This window comes from Lathyrus oleraceus, chromosome 5 (assembly GCF_024323335.1).
Source record: "Lathyrus oleraceus cultivar Zhongwan6 chromosome 5, CAAS_Psat_ZW6_1.0, whole genome shotgun sequence".
In the NCBI taxonomy this organism is placed as follows: Eukaryota; Viridiplantae; Streptophyta; class Magnoliopsida; order Fabales; family Fabaceae; genus Lathyrus; species Lathyrus oleraceus.
In genome coordinates, this window is record NC_066583.1 from 39,336,229 (window position 1) to 39,348,611 (window position 12,383).

Consider the following 12,383-nt stretch of genomic DNA (forward strand, 5'->3'; position numbering starts at 1 on the left):
TTGTCAGCCAATAGTAGCCTGCTCTCAACATCTTTCTAGCCATGGCATGTCCATTGGAATGAGTACCAAATGAACCCTCATGGACCTCAGTCATCAACAGGTTTGCTTCGTGTCTATCCACGCATCTGAGCAAAACCATGTCAAAATTTCTTTTATACAACACTTCACTGCTGAGGTAGAAACTGCCTGACAACCTTCTCAAAGTTTTCCTATCTTTCACAGATGACCCAGGCGGGTAGACCTGGTTCTGGAGGAAATTCTTGATATCAAAATACCAAGGCTTGTCATCATTCACTTCTTCGACTGCAAATATGTGAGCTGGTCTATCCAAGCGCATCACGGCAATGTTGGGTACTTCATTCCAATACTTCACAACAATCATGGAAGCAAGCGTAGCAAGGGCATCTGCCATCCGATTATCTTCCCGAGGAATATGATGAAAGTCAACTTCTGTAAAAAATGTTGAAATTCTTCTTGCATAATCTCTGTACGGAATGAGACCAGGCTGATTCGTCTCCCATTCACCCTTGATCTGATTAACAACTAGGGCCGAATCACCATACACATCAAGATGCTTGATTCTCAAATCAATACATTCTTCCAGTCCCATAATACAGGCGTCATACTCAGCCATATTATTCGTGCATTTGAAAGTTAGCCTTGCTGTAAACGGAATATGTGTGCCATGAGGAGTAATGATTACCGCCCCAATTCCATTTCCATACTGATTTACAGCGCCATCAAACACCATCGTCCATCTGGAACCAGGTTCCGGACCTTCATCAAGTGTAGGCTCATCACAATCTTTCATTTTCAAATACAGAATCTCCTCATCTGGGAAGTCATACTGAACAGACTGATGATCTTCGATCGGCTGGTGCGCTAGATGGTCAGCCAAGATACTACCTTTAATAGCTTTCTGAGCTCGATACTCTATATCATACTCAGACAACAACATCTGCCAACGGGAAATCCTCCCGGTTAAAGCAGGCTTCTCGAAGATATACTTAATTGGATCCATCCTAGATATCAACCAAGTTGTATGATTTATCATGTACTGGCGCAAACGCTTAGCAGCCCAAGCCAAAGCACAACACGTCTTCTCAAGCATAGAGTACCGAGACTCACAATCAGTAAACTTCTTACTGAGGTAGTAGACAACAGACTCTTTCTTCCCTGATTCATCTTGTTGACCGAGTACACAACCCATCGAATCTTCAAGAACAGTCAAATACATGATCAGAGGTCTTCCTTCTACAGGCGGAGACAAGATCGGAGGTTCAGACAGATATTCCTTAATATTGTCGAAAGCTTTCTGGCAATCCTCGGTCCAATCATGAAACTGATCTTTCCGGAGGAGCTTGAATATCGGCGCACATGTGGCAGTCATGTGGGATATAAATCTGGAAATGTAGTTCAGGCGGCCAAGAAAACCTCGGACTTGCTTCTCAGTTTTGGGTGCAGGCATCTCTTGTATTGCTTTGACCTTGGCAAGATCAACCTCAATACCTCTCTCGCTGACAACGAAACCCAACAACTTGCCGGAACGGACTCCAAATGTACATTTGTTCGGATTCAAGCGAAGTCTGAACTTCCTCAGACGCTGAAAAAGCTTCAACAAATGCTCAACATGTTCAACTTCCGTTCGGGACTTAGCAATCATATCATCGACATAGACCTCTATCTCCTTGTGCATCATGTCATGAAACAAGGTAGTCATAGCTCGTTGATACGTGGCTCCGGCGTTCTTCAAACCGAAGAGCATCACTCGATAACAGAATGTTCCCCAAGGTGTGATGAATGTTGTCTTCTCCATATCTTCGGGTGCCATCTTGATTTGATAATATCCGGAAAATCCGTCCATAAACGAAAAGACTTTGAATTTAGCTGTATTGTCTACCAACATGTCAATGTGTGGTAGAGGGAAATCATCTTTCGGACTAGCTTTGTTCAAATCCCTGTAATCAACACACATACGGACTTTTCCGTCCTTCTTAGGCACAGGCACAATATTGGCCACCCATTTAGGATATGTAGAAGTCACCAGAAACCCCGCATCAATTTGCTTCTGAACTTCCTCTTTGATCTTCACTGCCATATCTGGATGAGTTCTTCTGAGCTTCTGCTTCACAGGCACACACTCAGGCTTCAAAGGCAGGAAATGTTGCACAATATCTGTATCTAGACCCGGCATGTCTTCATATGACCAAGCGAAGATATCTGAATATTCTCGTAGCAAGCTGATCAACCCCTTCTTGAAAGACTCTTCAAGAAGTGCCACAATCTTCACCATACGAACACAATCCTCAGACCCCAAGTTGACTGTTTCCAGATCTTCAAGGTGCGGCTGAATGATCTTCTTCTCGTGCTCAAGGAGACGGGTAATCTCATCAGGAATCCCTTCAACATCACCTTCCTCTGCCTCGAATACAGGGAATTCAAAATTGGGAGATGGCGTTGGATCATTATGTTCAATGGGTTTTAGAATCAACCTGCATAATGATTTTGGTTAATGAAAAACTTTAGAATTTAAACAAACAAACCATTATGCAGATGAAAAAGCTGTTTTTATTCTTGTTTTTATGGGTTTTTTGTGATCACTGATTTCATGCAAAAGCAAAAAGTGAAAACAAATGGAAAAAAAATGTTTAACAATGCATTAATTGAATGAAAATATCATTGTATAAATGCTGCCAATAATGTCATCACTTCTCCTTTTGGCATGGGAGAAGGGTTTTAAACAAAGTGAACCATTACTCTGATCTATGGATGACTGTAGGAATATCTACAGCGACCCAATTGTGGCAGACACCACCAGGAATGATGAAATTGCTCAATTCCTCTGCATCCTCTTCTAAGATAGCAGCAGCTTCTTCAGGTTGATCAGCATGGACGAATCCTCCACTCTTGAACAAACCGTGCTCGTTGAATGCCCCAGAACAATAGCCAATGCCAACCCAGGATTTGTTGTCTTCAAGCTCAATCATCTTCCCTAAACCAGCGACTGCACCACATTCAATGGCCAGTTTTGCATCTCGATAGGAAGCAAATGAAGGAGACTTCTTCTCAATTGGTTCATCAATAGATAAAGCTTGGAACGACGTTCCAACTTCATCCTCAGCGTCAATATATGAGAAAGAAGACAAGTGGCTAACCAGGAGAGCTTTTTCTCCCCCTACCACAACCAGTTTCTTGTTCTTGACGAATTTCAACTTCTGGTGTAGGGTGGATGTCACGGCGCCAGCCTCGTGAATCCATGGTCTACCAAGGAGACAGCTATAAGATGGGTGGATATCCATAACCTGAAAGGTAACTTGGAAATCACTTGGTCCAATTTTGATTGGGAGATCAACTTCCCCAATCACAGTCTTGCGCGACCCATCAAAAGCTTTCACAACGACACCACTCTGCCTCATGGGGGCCCCCTGATATGATAATCTCGAAAGAGTGGTCTTTGGCAGTACATTCAAAGATGATCCAGTGTCCACCAGCACGTTGGACATGGCATCAGACTTGCAGTTCATGGAGATATGTAGAGCCATGTTGTGGTCTCTTCCCTCCTCAGGGAGATCAGCGTCACAGAAACTCAAAGTGTTGCAAGCAGTGATGTTTGCAACTATACTATCAAATTGTTCAATGGTGACATCATGATCAACATATGCCAGATCCAAAACTTTCTGCAGAGCCTCCCTATGGGGTTCTGAATTCAGCAGCAGAGATAATACAGAGATTTTGGATGGCGTTTGTAGAAGCTGGTCTACAACATTGTACTCACTCTTTTTGATGAGCCTCAGCATCTCATCACATTCTTCATTCACGATGCCACTCGGGCCAACTGAAGAAGCAGGAGTCTTTTGTACAAAGGAGGGTTTGGCAACAGCAAGTGCCGGGTTCTGAACATTCACAGCCGTCCCAACCGGATGCTCAGCAGTATCAGAAACAACAGTTCTAGCCTGAGGCTTAGGAGCAGAAAACACGCGACCACTACGGGTCAACCCGTTCACGTCAGCAATATTAGTTACAGAAGTTGAAGGCAACAGAACTTCCTTCCCATCTTCCACAGCAACGGGATTGTATCTGAAGGGAATTGCTTTATCCGAAGAATAAGGCACAGGGCCTGCAGGCTTGATTGTTAGTGAAGGAGAGACCTTCGGCTTGCTGCCATCATAACGAATGACAACAGGCTCAGGTAGCTTGAACACAGGAGATATAACATTGACCTCTAGTTCATCTTCATCAACATTACGGTTCTGAAGAATCTCAATGGTACCTTCATCCAATAGCTCTTGAAGCTCTCTTCGCACTTGGCGACAACCCAGACGATTAACAGAGCAAATGCGGCATTTGTCATGGTCATGCTCCATATGGCTGTATTCACACAGGAGACGATGTAATTCGACCAATGACTGTCTAATATGACTGACAGAATGATAGACACAGTGCAGGTCAGGCTTATACCACCATTGAGGGTTGACCGGTATAGCCGGAGGATCTCTTGGAGTAATCAGCTTCCGCTCTATTAAAGAGGGATACAACTCTGCATAAGACATGGGAATCGGATCGAAACTGATCTTCTTCCTATCATAGTTCATATTGGCCTGATTACTGGTGCTACCACGAGGCTGGTAAGCCTGTTGCTGTGGACGCTGTTGTTGCTGACGATACTGTTGAGAAGATTGTTGCTGATTGTGTTGTTGCTGATGATATTGCTGATGTTGCTGATGCTGATAATTATCCCGGAAAACAGGTGCTACACTAGCCACCTGGTGCTGATGACGCACTGGCTTCCTTTTATCAGAGGGTCTCTTGGATTTAGCATGGGACTGCACAGCATGTGCCTCCCCATCTTTCTTCTTAAACGCCCCATACCGTTTAGAAGAGCCTTCATCTTTAGACAACCGTCCCTCACGGACGCCTTCCTCCAGACGCATCCCCATGTTCACCATCTCGGTGAAATCAGAGGGAGCACTCGCGACCATCCACTCGTAATAGAATGAGCTAAGAGTCTTCAAAAAGATCTTAGTCATTTCTTTCTCTTCCAGCGGAGGAGTAATCTGAGCAGCTAACTCTCGCCACCTCTGGGCGTACTCCTTAAATGTCTCTTTATAATTCTGGGACATGGCCCTGAGTTGATCACGGTCAGGCGCCATATCAACGTTGTATTTATATTGCTTGACGAAGGCTTCGCCAAGATCATTGAAGGATCGGATGTTTGTGCTATCAAGGCTCATATACCAGCGAAGAGCCGCACCAGACAAACTATCCTGAAAATAATGGATCAGAAGCTGATCATTATTGGTTTGCGTAGACATCTTTCTGGCGTACATGACCAGATGAGCAAGAGGGCAGGTGTTCCCCTTATATTTTTCAAAGTCAGGCACTTTGAACTTGATCGGAATTTTAACACCGGGAACTAGGCAAAGTTCAGCAGCAGACTTGCCAAATAGATCTTTCCCTCTGAGAGTCTTCAATTCCTTTCTCAGCTCAAGGAATTGATCATTCATAGCATCCATCTTCTCATTGACATCTGGGCCCTCAGACGGCTCAGAATGATAGATGGTGTCGTCTACCCTAGGAATGGTATGCACGACAGGAGGAGCAGCAGCAAGGACCGGGCTAGATGCCGGCATATGAGCAAAGGTTGGAGCAGGAATATCAGGCATGAAACCTGGAGGCATACCCCAAGGAAACCCGGCTGGCATGGCATTCGGCATAAAGTGAGCACTAGCAGCTGGCACAGTCGGAGCAACGACTTCTGATATAACCGTCCTCTGGGGAGGAGTTGCAGGAGGCGGAGAAGGTTGATTCTGAGCAGACAGAAACTTCTCCATCAAAGCACTCAGACGAGCGACCTCTTCCTTCAATTCACGGTTCTCTTGTTCAAGTTGATCCATCACTCTGGCAGAATTGGCTCTTGTATAGTATTGGTGAGTCAGCTTGTCTTCAAAATAAATGAAGAGCACAGAGTTAGGCCACAGACAAGAAGACCAGAAGAAGATACCTGCTTATGCAAAAATATGCATGAAATGCTTGTGCATATGCTTTGTTTTATTTTCAAGGAACTTTCGAGGTATTATTTGCAAATTTTGACTTTTTAAGCATTTAATATCATATGGAAAAATATCTCATCAAATATATATTTGAGACAAAGAAGTACAACATTTTTGATCATATTACAAAGAGAAAAGGAAAATAGACATCCTATGGATCCCTAGAAGCTCGGGATGCTGGAAGACGAGAAACACAAAGCTTCTTGATCTCTCTCTCATAGGCAGCTTCCATGTCCGCTTTCTCCTTTGCAAGTCGATCATACTTCCTCTTCCAGAACTTGGAAGACTGAGGAAGTAGAAAAGTCCAAGTATCATTCGGATCATCGATCACCTGATGCTCGAGAAACTCGATCAGAGCGTCCTTCTCCTTGATTTGCTGCAGCAATTCCTCTCTTTCACGGATCCAAGCACGTGAAAGGTCTTCTTCTCTCAACTCCTCTACACGTTGGTTAGGGAGGGTTGAAGGCCCAACCACACCCAATGGTGTAGGTCTCGGATAATCATAAGGCATAAGGTACACGACAGCTCTCTGTCTGACCCAAGAAGTATATGGCTCCAAAGCAATGCAGTTCTTCGGACCCAACCCATTCCTACCCTTCTTATGGATATTGCGCCAAGCGCGGACAAATCTGGCTTTCAGGCCTTGGGGATCTTTACCCTCCTGAAAGAATACACCTTCTAACAGAATGCTATGAGGTTTATCCTTTAGGGGGAACCCAAGCTGACGACGTGCTAGAATAGGATTGTAGCTGATCCCTCCACATGTACCAAGAAGAGGCACATTAGGGAATTCACCACAATAGTCAATGATCTGCACAGTATCATACACGCGATCATACCAAGAGATATCATCATTAGTGAGAGACATAAGTCTCTGAGACCACCGTAGACATCCCTTGTTCTCCTTGAAAGCAAGCGTCTGTGGTAAGTGCGAAATAAACCACTTATATAGCAAAGGCAGACAACACACAATAACTCCTCCACCCTTTGCATTCCTCAGGTGCAAAGAGACATAAGCATCACCCAACAGAGTCGGAACGGGATTAAGAACTGAGAAGATCCTAATGGCGTTCATATCCACAAATTTGTCGATGTTGGGGAATAAGACCAAACCATAGATGAGCAGCACGAATAAAGCCTCAAAGGCATCCTCACTCATGGCCTTCCCATAAACGGTAGCTTGAGCGATGAGGAAATCAGAAGGAAGACCCTGAATTCCACCTTTGGTAGTCAGATTAGCTTTAATCAAAGACTCATCTATGTGCAACAAGTCTGCAATCTCTCGAGAAGTCGGAATACTCTCCAAGCCACTGAACGGCACCTGATCCAGAATCGGAATCCCAATAAGATGAGAATACTCCTCCAAAGTAGGCAACAACTGGAAGTCCGGAAAAGAGAAGCAGTGATACAGAGGATCATAAAACTGCGCTAGAGTACTCATCAGACCCTCATCAACCTGAGTAGTCAACAAAGGCAGAAGCTTCCCAAACCGAGCCTTGAAACCCAAGGGATCTAATACATAAGATGTCAGATTCCTTAACTCTTTCACATCGGGCTGTCTAAAGCTGTACTTCTTTGTATGCCTTTTTGGTCTTTCCATGTTTGAAATTTTTTGCAAATAAACCCTTTAAGTTCCTTGAAAATTTTCTCATTTTTCTGATGACATGAATGCAAATGAATTCATGAATGCATGAATGCAACAATCACACTCAAGGATCAAGCAAGTCACACCAAACAAAGGTCATGGGAAAGCTCATTGTATCCCTAATATCAATCATCCATTTTGGTGGATTTAGGTTTTCACCTTATCAACACCCAAGTTCCATTGATATTAACGGTACATGAACCGGCTCAGACATCTTTAATATCAACCATCCGTTTTGGTGGATTTAGGTTTTACACCTTATGGACACCCAGGTTCCATTGATATTAAGGTTGTCTGAACGACTCGACCATGAATCACGGGTTTGCTGAGAGTCACGAGCATGGAGTCTCGGTTAAAAACCACCCAAAGGGAGTGTACTAGGGTTTAAACCTGCCAGACATGTTCTACCAGAGGTTCCCATAATCATCGTCCCATCTCTCGGATATTATCGGAGGAACGAATACTCGTATTCCAAAAATATTCTCAAGAGAGACTCTTATGAGTGTAGTATCGCGTAACAATCGCATCAGATCTGACATCTGAACGACTTCCGCACTACGTCCTAAAAATAGGCCAAGATGGGCTTGGTAAACTAAGGTCCTTGGCTTCTAAGGCACATGATTGAAAGAATAATGCCTAACCACAAATGACTTGTGTGACATTATTAATCCAACATGACCTCCACCAAGTGAATGGACTCGCAAGTCAACTGGCTAAGGAATACTCCACACCAGTCAACAAGACTATGCCATTCTCCTATCCTTAGGTGCACTCGAGTTCGGGTATAGAACTCATCTCACAGAGATCACCAAAGCAAACAGCAATTGTATATCAAGCAATTCAAACATTACAATCAATACAGTTATCCCAAATTGTACAAAAATATGTCAAATAACAGATAACAAATATCATACAACAAGGGTGAAAAGTAGGCAATACCACCAAGGATTTATCCCCAGCAAAGTCGCCACTTTTCTGTAGCGGTGTATTCGTCACTTTATGATTTATTGATTAAACCAAAAGCAAAGCATACAAAGAATCGAGTCGCCACCGCACTTTTATTTATCCTAAGGAATGGCTAAAAAGCGAACAAAAGCCTAAGAAGTTTTACACATAGAAAACTAATAAAAAGGTCAGAGAGTCTGGGTAAGGGGTAAATTACGCAATGGGAAGGTGTTAGGCACCCAAAACGTCCTAGGTACTCCTAGGGAGCCCTTTTCACACTTGGTGAATGAAATGTTATTTGTTATGAAAAATATTATTGTGCAAACATGATTGGGAAGATGAGAAAAGAATATACAAGTTTTATTATTTTTGTGTTTGAACGGATGAACCCGTTGCCTACGTACCTTCCATGAAAGGTAAGGATCAAAACGCCGTAATTCGGCTAAAAGATTTCCAAAAGTGTGTGAATTGATTTTAAACAAAAGCCCTAAGGTCTTTCGTTATCCACGGGAGAAAACTCAACCTTATACAAACAACAAGTCCACCATGTGAGAAAAGCTTCGACGCACTAGAGGGGTTAACCCTGTTTTCAGTACGGAAGTCTTACAGTTCGATCACTAAGGACAGAAGGTGAGATTAACATCAACCAACTAGGACAAATCAAACCTATGGCTAATGTATGAAAACATATCAAGAATGGACAAAGCCACCAAAACAATTGAATGAGTGAAGTTAATTGATTATGAGTATTCACAAAATATGGTCAAGGTATGATTAAGATTCAATTCAGAAAGAAGTGTTATCAAAAGTGAAGTTTGAAAGTCAAGGACTTAAGGTCCAGGTTTCTAATTTGAAAAGACATGACGATGTTTGCACAACAATTATTTTCAAGTTTGAAAGCAACATGTGAAAAGGTTTAGAACAAAGAGGGTATGGATGATGGAGTGTAAAACTTCTCAGAAAGGTTCACCTCTTGAGATCATATAGAAGATGATTCAAGTGTGTCCTTAGGAATAAGCAATGAGCAATAACAAATAAGCAAAACAAATGATACCGGATGCCAATTGCTGGACTTATACCAATCTCACAAACAAAGGTGGATACCGGATACCAATCGATGGATTTACACCAGTCTCCTAAAACAAACAAGGATATCAGATGCCAATAAATGGACTTATTCCAATCTCCTAAAATAAAACAAAACATGGATATCAGATGCCAATAAATGGACTTATTCCAATCTCCAAAACAAAACAAAACATGGATGTCAGATGCCAATCTATCTGGACTTATTCCAATCTCCACAGGATGATCATAGGAATACAAATGCCAACAACATGGACTTACAATTGAATCCTCACATACAATAAACAAATAAAAGCACTAAGCAAAGAGGACATAAGTGGCCAATGAAATGGTCTTACACTCAATCCCTTCCAAATCATAGGAACAACGGCCAACAAGTGGACTTACAGTTGATTCCTCAATGGGCAAACCAAAGATGGTCACAAAGATATGAAATGATGATCACGCAATAATGAACAATCAATGATGATAAATGCACAAAGGCAACCAAGCAAACATGTACAGATGAACCAATAAGCAATCAATGATTCAGTTAGCACACACTATATACAAGCAATTAGGCTCAAGCAAGGGTTAGACTTTAAAGTCAACTGGAGTGGGGTAAGTGGTGCTCTTAACCTTAACATTGAGAGTTAAGGTGAAGCAGATGAAAGGATATGATGGGTGTGCCTCATTGCTCTTATCCCTGGTCAGGGAGAGCTTCAAATGATAGAAGGTGTGGGAGTTCAGAAAGTTGGAACTCTCTCCACAAGTTAATGAATCTATAGATCTTGGGTTAATATCCCCAATGCTACAACATGTAATGTGAGCAAAGGGAAGACACACAGAATAGTAGGAGATGGACTACACATCTCTTTTATCTACCAATTGCCTTATCAAAGGACTTTTCCTGCTTGGGGACAAAGATAAACAATCACAAGCAACCAAGCAAAAAGCAAGTTCAAAATGAACTTAAGCAACTAATGTACCTGAAAACAATCCAGCTCAATCAGTATACAATTCAAAAAGTCAAACAGATAATCCAACAGTCAATAGACAATACACAATCACACAAGTAAGGCTACAATGTGCAAGGCACAAGCTCAACTCAAATGAGCTAAGAGCATCCTACAAAACAAGTCAAAGTTAGTCAATGACAATCAAATACCCAACTCAAGCAATGTGAATTAATCTCCTTAAGGCCATGTACTTCTTAACTTGAAAACAAACTCAAACATGAGAAGCAAACCACTAGGACAAGGCCTAGGGTCAAAGAAGTAGAAATAATCCAAAACAGAACATGAAAATTGACAAGAATCAAGATTAATCAATCAAGAACAATATCCAAGTGGTCTCATATCAAAATCATCAACCAATTTCATTTCATAAACAAAACATGTCAAAGTATGCAAGTTGAAAGCTCAATGAGGTAACCAGAATGAACCAAGGTAAATCAAATCAAAAATGGCTCAATAAATCCCAAGAAAAATCATGTCTAAACAGAACACATCAAATGATCAACACACCAAAAATCATGGCATTTGGATAAGCATAAGCATGTCAATCAAATTCACCAAGTCAAGGTAAGCATAAACAAGCTCAAAGGAAGCACAAATTGATACATCAACTTAAGACAATCCTAAAACAGAGATGACAAGTGAGAAATGACTTAAACCAAAGCCAAGACAAACTTCAAGGTGTCTAGAAAACATGTACCAAATTTCAAGCTCATATGATAAAGCATAAGAATTTCACAAATCATGAAAGTTCATCACTCTTCAAAAGTCCAAACATGACCAAGCAGCAAAGAAAATCTCAAACAAATTGGAAATGGAACCAAAAATTCTACAAATATTCATGGTAAAACTTAACATCCAGAAGTAACATCATGCAAAAATTCAGATAATTTGGCATTTATTTGGCATGGTAAATAAAATCAGCAAGTTGGACAAGAAATGGTGTGACACACATTTTCACACCTCTATTAATCACATCATAACTCAACATCCATAAATTAGAAAAATACAAACTCTATACCAAAATGACCATTAGGATGTCTAGTTTATGCATGTCAATTTTCAGCTTCATTGGATCAACCATCATTATTTCATGAAGAAAATGGCAAGCAAGTTGCAACATAGCATATGCATGAACCAACCCTAGGGAAATTAAAAATCCAACCGAGCACAAATTCTGGAAAAATCACCAAAAAATATTAGACATCATGAAGATCATTGTGCAAAAAAACTCATGTGATTTGGATCATTATTTATTGAGTTATGGATTTTTTAAATGAAGAGAAAAAATTAAAAATCATATGGAAGACATAGCATGAACATGGATAGAAAATGGAATGAAAAAGCAAGGCATATATTGGAAATGTCAAACAGCCGGAATCGAACCACGCTGAAATTTGAAAGTGGCGCCAGGTTTAAACGCCGCGTTTCATTTAATTGAAACGCTGGCCAATCAGAAGCCGGCACTTGGACCAACACATGAACAATAACACCAAAACACATGCAAACCGCGCTGTGAGAGGATCAAACTGAATCTGGAAAACAAAAACCCTAGACCTTCATACGGTTCATCATGTTCTTCATCATCAAGATCCAATCATCACAGAAATTCACCAAATATATATCAATCGATTCATCTTGCATCACACATCAATAATCCAA